Below are 16,504 nucleotides of genomic sequence, written 5' to 3'. Positions count from 1 at the left end.
ACGAATAAAAAAATGTTATAAATTGATTTGCATTTTAATGAGGGAAATAAGTATTTGACCCCTCTGTAAAAACATACTTAGTACTTGGTGGCAAAACCCCTTGTTGCAATCACAGGGGTCAGGCGTTTCTTGTAGTTGGCCACCAGGTTTGCACACATCTCAGGGGGGATTTTGTCCCCTCCTCTTCTGCAGATCTTCTCCAATCATTAGGTTTTCGAGCTGTTTGGCAACTCGACTTCAGTCCCCTCCCACAGATTTTCTATGGATTAGGTCTGGACTGCCTAGGCCACTCCAGACCTTAATGTGCTTCTTCTTACCACTCCTTTGTTGCCTTGGCTGTGTGTTTTGGATCATTGTCATGCTGAATATCTCCACACCCATTTTCAATCCTGGCTGAGGGAAGGAGGTTCTCACCCAAGATTTACGGTACATGCCCCATCCATCTCCCTTTGATGCTGAGATTGTCCCTGTCCCCTTAGCAGAAAAAACCCCAAACATATGTTTCCACCCTCCATGTTTACGTGATTTTCTTGGGGTCATGCACATTCCTCCTCCTCCACCGTCGAGTTGAGTTGATGCCAAAAGAGCTCAATTTTGAGTCCTCATCTACCACAACACTTTCTCCCAGTTCTCCTCTGAATCATTCAGATGTTCATTGGCAAACTTCAGATGGCCTTATATTCTTTCTTGAACCGGGGGGACCTTGCGGGCGCTGCAGGATTTCAGTCCTTCCGGCGTAGTGTGTTACCAATTGTTTTCTTGGTGACTATTCTACTGCCTTGAGATCATTACAAATCCTCCCGTGTAGTTCTGGGCTGATTCCTCACCGTTCTCATGCAGTCATTACGGCTCCGGTGAATCTTGCACATGGAGCCCCAGGCCGAGGGAGATTGACAGTTCTTTTTGTGTTTCTTCCATTTGCGAATATTCGCACCAACTGTTGTCACCTTCTCCGCCAAGCTGCTTGGCGATGGTCTTGTAGCCCCATTCCAGCCTTGTGTGGGTCTACAATCTTGTCCCTGACATCCTTGGAAGCTCTTTGTCTTGGCCATGGTGGAGAGTTTGAAATCTGATTGATTGATTGCTTCTGTGACAGGTGTCTTTTATACAGGTAACACTATTACCCCTTTTTAAAGTGTGCTCCTAATCTCACTCGATTACCTATAATAAAAAACACCTGACAAAGAAAATCTTATGATTGGAGGGTCAAATACTTATTTCCCTCTTAAATGCAAATCAATTTATAACATTTTTTTGACATGTGTTTTTCTGGATTTTGTTGTTGTTATTCTGTCTCTCACTGTTCAAATAAACCTACCATTAATTATAACTGATCATTTCTTTGTCAGTGGCAACTACAAATCAGCAGGGGATCAAATACTTTTTTCCCTCACTGTATGTATATATATATATATATATATATATATATATATATATATATATATATACAGTCCCAGTCAAAGGTTTGACACATCTACTCATTCAGGGTTTTTCTTTATTTTTTACTATTTTTCTACATTGTAGAATAATAGTAAACATCAAAAATATAAATACACATATGGAATCATGTATTAACCAAAAAGTATTAAACAAATCCAAATATATTTTATTTTGAATTCTTCAAAGTGCCACCCTTTGCCTTGATGACAGCTTTGCACACTCTTGGCATTCTCTCAACCAGCTTCATGAGAATGCTTTTTCCAACAGTCTTGAAGGAGTTCCCACATATACTGAGCACTTGTTGGCTGCTTTTCCTTCACTCTGTGAGGTCGAACTCATCCCAACCCATCTCAACTTGGAGTTGGTCGTGATTGTGGAGGCCAGGTCATCTGATCAGCACTCCATCCCTCTCCTTTCTGGTCAAATACCCTTACACACTGGTGTGTTGGGTCTTAATCCTGTTGAAAAACAAAGTGATAGTCCCACTAGCGCAAACCAGATGGGATCGTATCGTGCAGAATGCTGCGTTAGACATGCTGGTTGAAGTGACTTTTGTTTTACACTGCTGCTACTCGCTGTTTATTATCTATGCATAGTCACTTTACCCCTACCTACATGTAAAATTACCTCAACTAACCTGTACCCCCGCACATTGACTCAGTATTGGTACCCCCTGTATATAGCCTCATTGTTGTTATTTTATTGTGTTACTTTTCATTTTATTTATTTAATTATTTTCTTAACTCTATTTTCCTAAAACTGCATTGTTGGTTAAGGGCATGTAAGTAAGCATTTCACGGTGAGATCTACACCTGTTGTATTCGGCGCATGTGACAAATACAATTTGATTTTGATTTGAAAAGGGGGCTGAGCCCCCTCAGTTGAAACTTGTTTTAGTTTTATGTGCTTATATAAAACTAGCAAAAAAGTTCAAATGATTGAGTGACAGGTTGGTGCAAAATCTTATTGGTTCAGCCGGTTTGCTATGAAACCACTGAGCAGTTATATACTCTTTTGGGTTTCCATAAAAAGTGGGAAAAAATGCTTCTCATCTAGGCTAGGTGGATAACGTGACACACCTTGATTTTGATTTATAAGGGCGGGGTCAAGTTTACAATTGAAGCTGCTTCACTCAACTCTGCCTCACCACTACAGAGTTTGGTTAAACTATTGCTATGTAAAAGCGTAATGTTATTAGCCTTACCTATTTAGCTAGCTCAAACCAGCTAATCTGCCACGATATATCAAAATTTTCCAAAGTACCCAAAAAAGGGGGGGGAGGGGGTATACGCAGCATCAAAACCGCCCAGGCGATGATCAAATCAAATCAAATGTTATTTGTCACATGGTCCAATACAACAGGTGAAACCTTTGCGTGAAATGCTTACATCACCCTTAACCAACAATGCAGTTCAAGAAAATATTTACTAAATAAAAGTTTAAAAAAAAGAAGAAAAAAAAATCTAAAGTCGGCTATTTACAGGATCCTACCTCATTCTACTTCGTAATTATTGTAAAGTGACTATGTGTTGATAATAAACAGCAAGTAGCAGCAGTGCAAAAACAAACGGGGGGTCAATGTAAATAGTCCTGGTGGCCATTTTCATTAATTGTTCAAAAACGGGTCTTATGGCTTGGGGGTATAAGCTATTAAGGAGTCTTTTGGTCCTAGACTTGCTCCGTCCCCGTGCGCTAGCAGAGAAACAGTCTATACTTGGGTACTGATCTTTAAGCTCCAGCTAGCTCCGCAGATACACCCCTACCCACCCTTCCCACAAGCGCCGCCAGATAATGGCTGTCCACAGCCCCCTCGACCTCCGACATATTCCTGATAATCTTGGAACAGAGGAGCCAAAGGTTAGCCTAGAATCCTACCCAACCCAGGTTTTCTGTTCCAAACGTTAATTTAATACACTGGTCATTAGCAAAGAGAGTGGCTGAATACTTTCGGTTACTAAGATGCAGCATTTTGTTTCCCATGTCAAAAGTTCTGTGTTGGTTCAAATGCTAACGCAACAGGCCTTCACCCAAGCTGGGTATTCTAACTGGAAGAATGCTATGGATAAGTACCATTCTAAGATTACTAAGCCCATCAACAAAACGCATTTGAAATGCACAGTGGAAAAAAAAATACTTGAGCTTTAACATCTGTCAACAGTTGTTAATGATGGGCAGCTGCAAATCCTTATTTGTCTATTTTATTGATTCCTTGTTTCAAACCAGCAACCACTGGGTTATCAAGGGGAGGGCAGTGACCTCCTCTGTATATGAGGGAATATACTCTCCGAAAAGACAAGAACTTGCCAAGGTGTTTAGCACCATACCCCACATACACATCACACCATATTCAAAATGAAATCATAGGGCTCATGAGTGGGGTGTCCACACTACATGCCAAACTCATTTCCTACTTTACACGTTTCACACTGAAAAGCTCAACAAATCCAACTGGCATTTGAGGGAGTTCTTACAAAAAAGATTTCAGGGAGAATGAATGATTGATTACTCAGTTCCACAGAGCATCAAGGGAGGCTGCAACTCTTCTGAAAAGTAAACATTGGTTGTTTTTCATCACATCTTGGTGGTATAGCCCATGGCGTCCTTTCAGCAAAGATCTAGGGTCTAGAATGTCAAAATACTACCTTAGCCCAGCAGCCTGGGTTTTCCAATGCCTTGCTTTGTATGTTGGGGCGCTGTTCATGCTGCCTAAGGCCAACCTATCACTTCTTGGTCAAAAGCAATTCAAGTGGTGTCTGCATTTTAACTTTTATGTTTATTGTGGTACAGGGTTATATAAGCAGAATTCAATATAATTCCAATGCAACCCAAATACATCTGGGTATACTACATATTGGTATGTTTCATCATAGAAATAATCACGTTCTATTATGTAGTCTCAGTCAGCAGTGGTCTCCCACTCTCGCGAGTGCTAGCTGTGCCCACTAATCCTGTTCAATCCAGGCTCTGCTCGCAGGCGCCGGCGCGCCGGGACCATCCCCAATTGGCCCAGCTCTCTAGGGTAGGGGAGGGAATGGCCGGCAGGGGGCGGCTCAGTTGATGGGCATGCTTTCACCGCGCCAGGGTTGTGTTCATTCCCGGGGGGCCATATAAAAAAATTTTATGCACCCTAACTGTAAGTTCCTCTGGATAGAGCGTCTGCTAAATACTAAATGTCTTGGCTACTATTGGTTTTGACTAAAAAAACATATTATTTACATCTTTCGTCTCTCTGTGTTTCAGAATTTTCCCTTCAATTTAGAGGCTGAATGTTCTCACCGGAGAGAGCATCTGAGCGAGTGAAAGCAGGTGCCCATCTGCTGTCTGGTCAAAAGAGTATGACATTGTTATCGGATTGAATGCGAGGGAAGCCAGCAAGCATTTGGCCTGCCTTGATAAAAATAAAAATAAAAATAGCCAATCAGCGTTGAGCTAAACTGAGCTAACTCAACTGTTAATGGTCCTGGCGCACCAACAAAAAAGTGTCAAGGGAAGCCAGTTTGGATTTGGCTTCACACCAATCACATCACATAAAAAACAGAATGTCATTTACAGAAAGAAACGTGAATTGTTGCATCTCGTTGTGTCTTTGTCCTCCGGTGGCTAGCTAGCTAAAATCGTCCTTTTCCTAAATTTGCCATGGATGGAGATGGGGATTTGGACTTGTGGTTTTACTTAATTCTCCGTACTGGCTAATGATTATAACAGCGATTCTGATCCAACCATAAATTCAATACGTTGTGCCCCTGGACTGAGACGATGGAAGTTCAACATGTAGCTAGAGGTGGTAGGCTAATGTTAACTAGCTGGACTGGCATATTATTGCCCATGAATGGAAGTTAGGCTAGAGAGCAAGCATTTTATCCAGGTAGCCTTGGACAACAACAAATAACCTGTACTGTATGACAGGAGTCAAAGACCGTTTAGCCAACAAGAAAAAGAGGAGGATGTCATTGGCGTTTCTCTACAAGTAGGGTGAGTCAACATGTTTTTTTCTACTTGCAAGCATGCACACACACAGAAATCAGTACCATGGATAGCCACATCATATTTAGCATACGTTGATTGGACTAAATCGTTTTTTGGCATCTTTTAGTTGTCACTGTATTAAAAATAAGCAGAGGTGATTTGATGATGTTGAAATGTTGAAGTTGAAATGGTGCTGGAATAGTGGAGGCAGCTCCAGTTTTCTTTTCGACTTGCAGTAAAACTCTCCGTGGTTCAAAATCAATGGATGTTTAGTGGTCCAAAAATGTCAGAAACATTAACTTTCTTGACCACGCTGTCGGTCATGTAACTGTTTGTTACATGCAATATGTTTTGTGGACGTCACCGGACGGATGTTGCTCTCAGTTTTGTGATGAAGCACGGCGTGGTCTATCTTATTGTCTCTGCCTTTATATCACGGTGTCAAAGCATATGAACTAACAGGTTATAGAGCAAACAATGCAATTATCACGAACACAGGTTGTCATATGGCATTTTTTCTCCTGGACTGGCTTCCCCCGTGATTTTGCATGATTGGGCGGGCCTATAGGCCTATTCGGTTTGGCAGGACAAGCTGTGTCCATGGCTGCATCTCACTGTAGTAGACGTTAGGCGTCGTTGTTTTGGTTGTTTTGGGTCTCCAGTCGCCTTTTTGTTTACGGTGTTTTTAACTAGCCTAAACATAGATGGTGTCATGCCTTTATTGATCTGATATTCTGTTTACTAGGTCTACTTGGTACCTCTGTTTTGTTTTGTTCGCATTGTTACAGATTTGTTTTGTTTTGTTTTGTTACAGATTTGTTTTGTTTTTTTCCCATGTATGTTTTGAGGTTGGACTTTATACGTATAGCTCGTTAGGACGTAGGGGCGCACCGATTGAGTGTCACCTCGGTTAGTCAGTATGTGTTTTTTATTAATTTATTAATTTATTCCACCTTTATTTAACCAGGTAAGCCAGGTTGAGAACAAGTTCTCATTTACAACACTGCGACCTGGCCAAGATAAAGCAAAGCAGTGCGATAAAAAACAACACAGAGTTACATATGGGGTAAACAAAACGTAAAGTCAAAAATACAATAGAACATATATATACAGTGTGTGCAAATGTAGCAAGTTATGGAGGTAAGGCAATAAATAGGCCATAGTGCAAAATAATTACAATTAGTATTAACATTGGAATGATAGATGTGCAAGAGATGATGTGCAAATAGAGATACTGGGGTGCAAATGAGCAAAATAAATAACAATATGGGGATGAGGTAGTTGGGTGGGCTAATTTCAGATGGGCTGTGTACAGGTGCAGTGATCGGTAAGGTACTCTGACAACTGATGCTTAGAGTTAGTGAGGGAGATAAGAGTCTCCAGCTTCAGAGATTTTTGCAATTCGTTCCAGTCAGTTGGCAGCAGAGAACTGGAAGGAATGGCGGCCAAAGGAGGTGTTGGCTTTGGGGATGACCAGTGAGATATACCTGCTGGAGCGCATACTACGGGTGGGTGTTGCTATGGTGACCAATGAGCTAAGAGAAGGCAGGGATTTGCCTAGAAGTGATTTATAGATGGCCTGGAGCCGTGGGTTTGGCGACGAATATGTAGTGAGGACCAGCCAACAAGAGCGTACAGGTCACGGTGGTGGGTAGTATATGGGGCTTTGGTGACAAAACGGATAGCACTGTGATAGACTACATCCAATTTGCTGAGTAGAGTGTTGGAGGCTATTTTGTAAATGACATCGCGAAGTCAAGGATCGGTAGGATAGTCAGTTTACGAGGGCATGTTTGGCAGCATGAGTGAAGGAGGCTTTGTTACAAATAGGAAGCAGATTCTAAATTTAACACCTGTGCTGGTTGCCATCTCGTTAGTGGGAAGGTGTTTCACCTGTGCTGGGCCCAGGTGCTATTTAAGAGTGGCTGGCCCAGTGCTCCAGTTGTCTTGAGAGACGTGGAGGGTTTAGTTGGCTCGCCCTAGTTGATTTCTAGAAAAACATTCCTTTGTCTGATCTTCCCTGTTTTAGTTTTGCTCAACGTTTTGGTTTGTTTCTTGTCTTTAAGTTTGATGTGGGTTTTCTTTTGTTTGCCTCTTCTTGGGCCAAATTTTGTGGGCGCTCATGGTGGGTGTCTTTTAGGTTCCAGTTGTTGTTGCTGGTCAACTTCTAGAACCCCTTCTAGAACCCCACCTGCTCAGTTTTGGTTGTTGTCAGTGGCTCTGTTAGTTCACCCTTCTGTTTTGAGCGACATTGTTTGGTTTTCTAGCTGGGAACGTAACAGCATTCCTTCGTTCGCATTCGCAATTGTCGTTATCTTAAGCCAAACTGCCATTCAGTGTTTTTATTTTGCATGAATAACTAGGCTACTACTTTCAGCATTTAGTTTGCATTATTTTGGCAAGACCGCTGTGTGTACGGCTGCATTCACACAGGCTGTCTGTAATAGGTGAATTACCCCTATCTATCTTGTAGCCTATATTCATTACCAAACCGCTTGCTTTAGTGTGTAGGGGTGCTGTCCTTGTGCTGACGAGCGGAGATAGCCTACAGATTGTGCCAACCTGTCACTTCAAAAGCACTCGATGGTCTCTGAGTCGTGGCATTTGAACTTCATGTTTATTGTGGTATAGCGTGATGTAAGCAGAATTCAATATATTTCCAATGCGTCAACCCTCCCAAAATTGTGCCCCTTCACCGATTCCAACTGCCCCCTTTAGTCCCTTTATCCTGGCCCGGGTCTGCAACCCATCCATCCTCACATACTTTGTGGCCCCTCAGATGTTTGGGGTGCATGACGCCCTGTAACTAATGTCATGTATCCCATTATCAAACTTTGAAAGGGAATGAGGGTTGGATTACAGGAATGAGGGTTGGATTACAGGAATGAGGTTGGATTACAGGTGAATTGAGGATTACAGTAAAGATGAAAAGAAAACATATTTATTGGGTAAAATTGTACAAAATGAATAAGAAACATATATAAAAAAATTGATGCTACATTATACAAAAATATATATTTTATGACACTAAAATTCAAAAATATTATGAACAGATCACGTCATTGACATGTAATAAGCTCAAGACATAGGCAGAATGTTTAATTCTCCCACACGACCAATAAGATTTGACTATACTTTTTGATCCAAAGTAAAATAAGCCTTGCATATTTTCACGAGCTGTTGTCCCACATATACAAAAGTTGATTTTGGGATAATATGACAACATAGCCATAATACCATTGGCTGATCTAAGATCCAAACTTACATTCAAAGGTTTTTTACGCTCTCATTAAATCAAAGGCGTGTGTGATTTTCGTGTCTTTGGTGTCAGTCGCGTACAGAACTCCACATGCAATGAAGGCATTCAGCTTTCCAACAGAGGATAGGACGTGTCAACCACAGACAACACAGAAAACCTCCTGTGGTCTAACTTGGCTACCATCATGGTTTCATCGACAACTGAAGCATAGATGAGCCACAGTCCATTCTCGGTCCACGGCAAACTTAAAGTATGTCTTGGAGTTGTGGAAGAGATAGGTCAGATTGTGGTAAAGGGCATTCTCAATGGCCAGTGTCTGTAATCTCCTGGTCTTCAGGTTATCCTGTAAAAGCAAAAATATTGAGAATGGGACAAAATACTTCGATTTTTTGGATACGTATCTGATACGTGTTGCTTTAAACTGCAGTGAAGAAACGCTTACTTGACAACTTTAGAGGTTCCTGCATTGTGATAGTACACGGATCCGTTGTAGATGACGTGGCCACAGCCCCTGGTAGAATTTCCTCATGTCAATGGACTTGCTGCTACTGTTGGGAAATGATGCGATGCTCCTGTATTCCTTCAAGACTCGACCTGAAAGCCAAATGTAAATCGCCTTCACACAGTCTCTTTCTGCTCTGCTGGAGATTGCTTCATTGTTGCAACTTATATAAACGTGATGTATTGTACCAAGCTGTTTTCTTTCTTTGGCCCTGAGTTTTCCCTATTATAAATACATATTACCTCAATATTACGGGTATTTCCTTCACCATTTGCCAAAGGCACTGTACCTGAAAAGTGTTCAGCCATCCAAATCTGGTTATCATTCACCTGGGCTGCGTCTTGCATCCAAACTCCAAATGTAGTTTCCATTTGAGTGACATTTGTAAAGCATGTTATGGTTTTGATAATGCATTCTATATGGATACGGAAGGAAAAACATGGAAATTAAAGAATGTTTGAAATGACAAAACACTTCACTCAGCAACAGTTTCCACTAGGGGTGCTCGTGAGTAAAGGTTGAAGGCACAGTACAGTAGTACAAACTAAGGTTACAGACTGTACCTTTAATTGTTGGGGGTTATATTTGTGGAACAGGAAAGACGTCAAGGCCTTCTGTTGACAAAATGCAACCAATTATGAGGAAAAATTATCTACCTTCAACATCCCAATTTAACCCCCAGTGTTGCCTATGTAGAAATAGTTTGATACCAGCTTTCCAAACGGGTGCTTCTTTTGCATCCTCTGTGTCGAGTTACGTTCAAGGTGTCATTGGGGAACAGAGAAGATTTCTGCTGAAAATGTACATAAAATGCAATCAATTATGAAGACAATTTCAACACCTTCTAACATCCTTATAGATGTAAATAGTTTCCATACCAGTTTTCTAAAAGCTGCTTCTTCCGCATTCTCTGTGTCAGTTATTTTCAAAGGAGCTTCTTCCATAACCTCGGTGTCTGTTATTTGTCGGTTATTTTCTTCTTCCACCATCTCTGTGTATGTTTCTTTCAAATAAGTTTCTTCCAAATTCTCTAAGACGGTTACATTCAAAGGGGCTTCTTCCACAACCTCGGTGTCTGTCATTTGTCGGTTATTTGGCTTCCCACATTCTCGGTGTCAGTTACATTCAACGTGTCGCACATTAATGGCTGGCTGGATTCGCTGACTCTAGGGGAGAAAGATGCAATAGTATTTTACAGTGAGGAATAAACGTGTGTTCACACATAGTGATTTCCTGAGTTCTTGTTGGTGGAATCTCTGCCAGGGACAGTACGCTCACCCATAGACACGTTGGCTTGATGGGTGTGTGCTCGAGATGTTCCTAGTAACATTCTCTGCGTCGGTTACATTCAAGGCGTCGTTGCTTGTGGCTGTATTCTCTGAAGCTAAGAGATGTAATGTAACAGTGTTTTGCAGCGACAGTGAAGTGGAATGCGTGTCATTGTTGTTGGTGGAATCTCCGACAGCGTACTCACCCAGAGAGTCAGACGTGTTGGCTTGATGGAGACAGGCGTTCTCCAACAGGTGTGCTCGGATGTTCCTGTTTCTGGAGGGTTCTGGGGCCTCTAAGGTCGCTGGGGGGCCAGGTAGACCAGGGGACCGGCAGGGCCAGGAGGGCCCCTTGGTCCCGGGGTCCTTCAAACACAACCAGAGGCACAGGATCTGAACAGGCTTCTCAGAGAAACTAACATAATAGCAATAATATATGCCATTTAGCAGACGCTTTTATCCAAAGCGACTTACAGTCATGCGTGCATACATTTTTGTGTATGGGGTGGTCCCGGGATCGAACCCACTACCTTGGCGTTACAAGCGCCGTGCTCTACCAGCTGAGCTACAGAGGACCACATTTACAGTATCTAATGCAACCACAATTATGATCATTGCAAGTAAAACATTTTTTTAAAAATTGCAGCTATATCTGCAAAATCCGTGCTAGTAGCTCAGATGTAGTTGATAATTTAGTAGGATGAGCTAGTGAGATGGATTTTAAGAGAATGAGAACTCTACACTCTTTTACCCTCTATGATGATGTCATTGGAGGTCTCATCCTTCAGTCCTGGAGGGTCCAGGCTCCCCTCTCTCACCAGGGGGGACCTGGGCAGGCAGGGGGTCATCATGATAGTTATGGATGGATTCTTTGAAAGATTTCTTTAAAAATTATTTTGTTTTCGTTATTGGGTACTGTACCAGTGGAGGCTGGTGTCACTTTCGAATTGGAAGATGGAATCGTTGTAATGGCCGGAATGGAATGAATTACAAGTCCTCCAATTGAAGGTGACACGGCCTCCACTGGTCTACATAATACAGCACTTATGCATGGAAGGAAAAGTCACAAACCACCAACAGTGTCTTACCTTTTTTTCCAGGTCTCCCTGCAACTCCAGGTGGTCCTGGAATACCATCTGTAGCATTGAATCCTGGCTTCCCATCCACACCTGGAATTCCTTGGGACAGACACTATCGTGTATTGATCATCAATAACTATATGCCTTTTTGTCATGCTTTGATTTGATGAAAAATGTTATTGATTAATTTTACCTGGAGGTCCTGGTGGTCCTATAATGTAGGATGGAAGGAATGGTTTAGTAATGTACCTTTTTTTAAATATATATATTCATGTCCATTTCAATTGTGCAATCCGGCAACACACGTATTTCAATTAGGTGCTAATGTTTGATTTAATCGTTGTAGTTTTCAAACAATGTGTTTCTTCTTACCCGTGTACCCAAGATACTAGAAGAGATATTTCCAACAACACACCTGTTAAACACATGTCTTTTCTGCTGTTACATAATTCCAATAGGACCTTGATCTGAAAGGCAGAAGGAAAGGGTCGAAAGACGACAACAGCAACTTCACCATTTAGCTCCAGTGCGCTTTAAAGGGTAATTAGTTGAGAGCAGCCAGAGAAAGTAAATGAATCATGTACCTAATAATACTGCCAGTGGTTCATTTCCATATGACTGTCTGATCAGCGGTTTGATGTTAATTTCCTGTGTCATTTCTCCAGCCAAGTGGGTCCCTCCGTAGTTTAGCCAAGGCCCAGAGGATAGGATGAGTATGGCAGAGTACCAAGCCACTGAATGCATCCCCAAATTGTACCCTATTCCCTATACAGTGCACTACTTTTGACCAGGAACCCAGTGCACTACATAGGGAATAGGGTGCAATTGGGACACATTCAGTGGCTTGGTACTCTGCCATACTAATCCAACGACAGCCTGTCATGCTCGGAGTTTTTTCCCTACTTCTCCAGGAAACACCACTTGGAAAAACGATCAGGCTGCGCCCCGAATGGCACCCTGTTCCCTTTATAGTGCACTACTTTTGACCAGGACCCCCATAACGCTGAAAGTAGTGCACTATAAAGGGTGCCATTTCAGACCCATCCTCAGTTTTCCTCCTCTTAATCATATATCCAGAGACCGGTTGTGATTATTATTGGCGTGGGAAGGACATTTCTGCTAATCCCAGAAGACTGAGAAGAGGAGACGACTGGACATCTGGAGAATATTCCTTCCTCTGTTAAAAAAACCTCTCTAATAACTTGAAGTTCTGTAATCAGTTTTAAACTTTCCCGATCTCCTATCCTTTTCATATGCATTCACAGTTGGACATAGATGATACACATGCATAAGAAAACCCAATACTCAAGCCACTGACAGTCCTAGCTGGTCAGAGTCTTCTTACAGTTTATACTGCACATACCACATAACCCATGGTATGATCCAATGGTATGATCCAATGGTATGATCCAATGGTATGATCCAATGGTATGATCCATGGTATGATCAATGTGGCTCAGTTGATAGCGCATTGGCGCTTGCAACAACAGGGTTTTGGGTTCGATTCCCACGGGGGATCAGTACTGGAAATAAGTATTAAACGTATGCACTCACTACCACTAAATTACAAAAATAACCTACTATAACTATAACCTACAATAACTAACTATAACTAACCTACGTATCTCCTGAGTGGCGCAGTGGTCTAAGGCACTGCATCGCAGTGCTAACTGTGCCACTAGATCCTGGTTCGAATCCAGGCTCTGTCGCAGCCGGCCGCGACCGGGAGACTCATGGGCGCACACAATTGGCCCAGCAGTCGTCCAGGGTAGGGAGAGGAATGGCGGTAGGGATGTAGCTCAGTTGATAGAGGATGGCGTTTGCAACGCCAGGGTTGTGGGTTCGATTCCCACGGGGGGGCCAGTATGAAAAAAATAACATATGTATTCACTAACTGTAAGTCGCTCTGGATAAGAGCGTCTGCTAAATGACTGTAATGTAATGTAAATGTCTACTAGAACTAACTATAACCTACTATAAATAACTTATAACATACTGTCTATAATTAATGTAGTAAATATTTTGGAGGATTCTTACCGGGACCATGGAGTATGTCATCATCATCATCTGTCCCCGTCTTCACGTTTCTGCTGTCGCTTAGTCTGGTGTTCCCCAGCCTGGCTCCTCTTACCGCGGGGTCGGCTATGCTGCAGCTCCCTCTCTGCCTCTCTGCCTGGGTCCTCCCTGCTGGTCCTGTGGGGTGATGTCTCCAACCCAGAGTCCTCTGAGAGCACCTGTACCCCATCAGTCTCCTCTCCAGGGTCCCTGCTGATCCTGTGGGAAGCTTCCTCTCCAGGGTCCCTGCTGATCCTGTGGGAAGCTTCCTCTCCAGGGTCCCTGCTGATCCTGTGGGAAGCTTCCTCTCCAGGGTCCCTGCTGGTCCTGAGGGAAGCTTCCTCTCCAGGGTCCCTGCTGGTCCTGAGGGAAGCTTCCTCTCCAGGGTCCCTGCTGGTCCTGAGGGAAGCTTCCTCTCCAGGGTCCCTGCTGGTCCTGAGGGAAGCTTCCTCTCCAGGTCCCTGCTGGTCCAGAGGGATACTGCTGCAGAATGACGCAGCACAGTGCCAGAGGTCTCTGAGAGCACCTGCAGTTGTAGATCCAACCGGGCCAGGTGGGCCGATAGGTGCCTGTGTTGCACCAGGAGGAACACCAAGCCTGCAGAGCTCAGGACCGTCAGAGCACACGTCCCCGCCAAGAACACTCGTAACATCCCTGGGAGTCCCAGACAGCCACCTCCACCTCCACGACCCTCCCTCGTCATCCTGCTTCCGCTCCTGTCATGACTATTTCCAAAAAAAAGGAAAGGTGAAATCTCTGCTCCCAAAAATGACCAACAAGCTTTTTTTAGTTCATGGTACACTGCTTCCTCTCCGGATACATCCCAAATAGTCCCTACTGACACACAACACAGTGATCTAGGCTCTGGATCTCACGTCCACAGAGGCACAAACACGCTCTGTTACAGGTAGTGCACGCTATTGCTAAGTAACAGGCGAGAGACCGAATATAGAAGAACTGTTGAAGAAATCAGAAGAAAAGCTGTAGTAGTAGTAGTTTTTTGTTTTTTTTCTAAGAGTCAGACGCAAGATTCATTGCGCAACTCCGGAAACTACTGGAGAACAGTTTAGTAGCAGCAGTGATCATATATGTGACAGGAAATGGATACAGCTGCATAGAGCGCACGGAGTTTTTTCTTTTATCATTCTAATTTCAACATTCTTATTGTGGTGTTCTTGGTTTTCATGCCAAGTGCATGCTGCTTGAGAAAAAAAATTTTGCTAAAGTTTCAAGATAATTCTGAACAAGGAAAGCATTCATTAGATGAACAAGTGAAACTTGAACTGAGCCTATTGAATGATGAGCACACATAGACCAGTGTGCTCTGTTGTAAGACTTCCTTTGTCTCTGAAGGCTGAAAGCACCATGTAATATCCATAATTGTACTGCCACACCATTTCCACTTAATTATTTTCCTGTAGCACCAATCCACAATGGTACAGAGTAGGAGTGCTGATATCAGTTCCCTTTCTGTCGGTCACACCCGAAAGCATTCACAACCCTTGACTTTTTTACAGCCTGAATTTACAATTGATTAAATTAATTACATTGTAATTAAATCGGTCACTGGCTTACACACAATAATGTTAAATTGGAATTATGTTTTTAATTTTGTTTGACAAAATTAATTACAAATGAAAAGCTGAATTGTCTTGAGTCAACAAGTATTCAAACCCTTTGTTATGGCAAGCCTAAATAAGTTCAGGAATACAAATTTGTTTAACAAGTCCCATCATAAGTTGCATGGACTCACCGAAATAGTAGTCTTTAACATTATTTTTTTTAATGACTCCCTCATCTCTGTACCCCACACATACAGATAATTGTAAAGGTACGTCCGTCGAGCAGTGAATTTCAAGCACAGATTCAACCACAAAGACCCGGGAGGTTTTCCAATGGCTGCAAAGAAGGGCACCTATTGGTAGATGAAAAAAAAAGAAGCAGACATTGAATATCCCTTTGATCATGGTGAAGTTATTCATTACACTTTGGATGGTGTATCATACACCCTGTCTGTCACGAGTTGCTAAGCCAGGAACCCAGAAGCAGACCAGGACAAGGTAAGTTGAAACGAAGGTGAGTGTTTATTTACAAGTTCAAGAGTGATGCTGAATAATCCAGGAACAGAGCGGGCGGCGTTGATTAGTTGTTGGGGTGCAGTGGTTGATCCCATCCTGGGTCGGCAGCCGCCGACCACCAGGCAGAGGTTGGATGAAGGTTCCGGACGGGTGACTGCAGATGGAACAAAACGGGGTAAGTAAGCAACAAACCAACAAGGTGCAAAAACAACAAAACTAACGCTAGGCTCTAAGACTGATACTCTGGTAAACCTACTGTTCATGGCTAACGATCCGGCAGGGAATGGATGTTAGGCCAGAGCCTAAGAAGGGTGATGATCAGGACCAGGTGTGCAGATTGCTGATGGGATGCAGGTGCGGAAATCAAGAGAGCTCCCCGGAGCGTTCCAGAACCCTCGGGAAACTGGAGATCACGAACATAACAACTAGTCCACAGACAGGACCCGACTCAGACTGCCGGGATCGTTACAGTACCCCCCCCTCCGACCAGACGCCACCGGGCGAGACTCCCGGAGCGCCAGGATGGAGGCGGTAGAAGTCACTGATGAGGTCAGCATCTAGGACCTGTCGCCGCGGAATCCAGCTCCTCTCTTCAGGACCATACCCCTCCCAGTCCACGAGATACTGGAAACCCCGGCCCCGCCGTCTGGAATCCATGATGCGACGCACCGTGTAGGCAGGACCACCTCCGATCATCCGAGGAGGAGGAGGAGGAGGCGGAGGAGGCAACAGAGGACTGAGGAAAACAGGCTTGAGGCAGGAGACATGAAAGGTGGGATGGACTCTGAGCGTCCTCGGGGAGTTTGAGTCGAACTGCCACCGGATTGATCACCTTCTCCACCACAAACGGACCAATG

At 43.3% G+C, this 16,504-nt stretch overlaps 1 long non-coding RNA gene and 1 pseudogene across 1 annotated transcript; both read right to left on the bottom strand.

Annotated features, from left to right (window-relative positions):
* Positions 1–8,576: 8,576 nt before the first annotated feature.
* LOC123490460 lies at positions 8,577–9,613 on the bottom strand (annotated as a pseudogene).
* A 1,910-nt stretch (positions 9,614–11,523) lies between these two features.
* Positions 11,524–13,581, bottom strand: LOC123490461. Its single transcript, XR_006660968.1, has 4 exons — positions 13,552–13,581; positions 11,930–11,981; positions 11,708–11,725; positions 11,524–11,613 (listed from the first exon to the last, which is right to left on the bottom strand). It is a non-coding gene; the product is annotated as an uncharacterized LOC123490461 (long non-coding RNA).
* Between the last annotated feature and the right edge of the window lie 2,923 nt (positions 13,582–16,504).

Source organism: Coregonus clupeaformis, unplaced genomic scaffold, assembly GCF_020615455.1.
Source record: "Coregonus clupeaformis isolate EN_2021a unplaced genomic scaffold, ASM2061545v1 scaf4049, whole genome shotgun sequence".
Classification (NCBI taxonomy): Eukaryota; Metazoa; Chordata; class Actinopteri; order Salmoniformes; family Salmonidae; genus Coregonus; species Coregonus clupeaformis.
The sequence above is the reverse complement of the archived record's forward strand: the minus strand, read 5'-3'. Positions and strand labels throughout refer to the sequence as shown.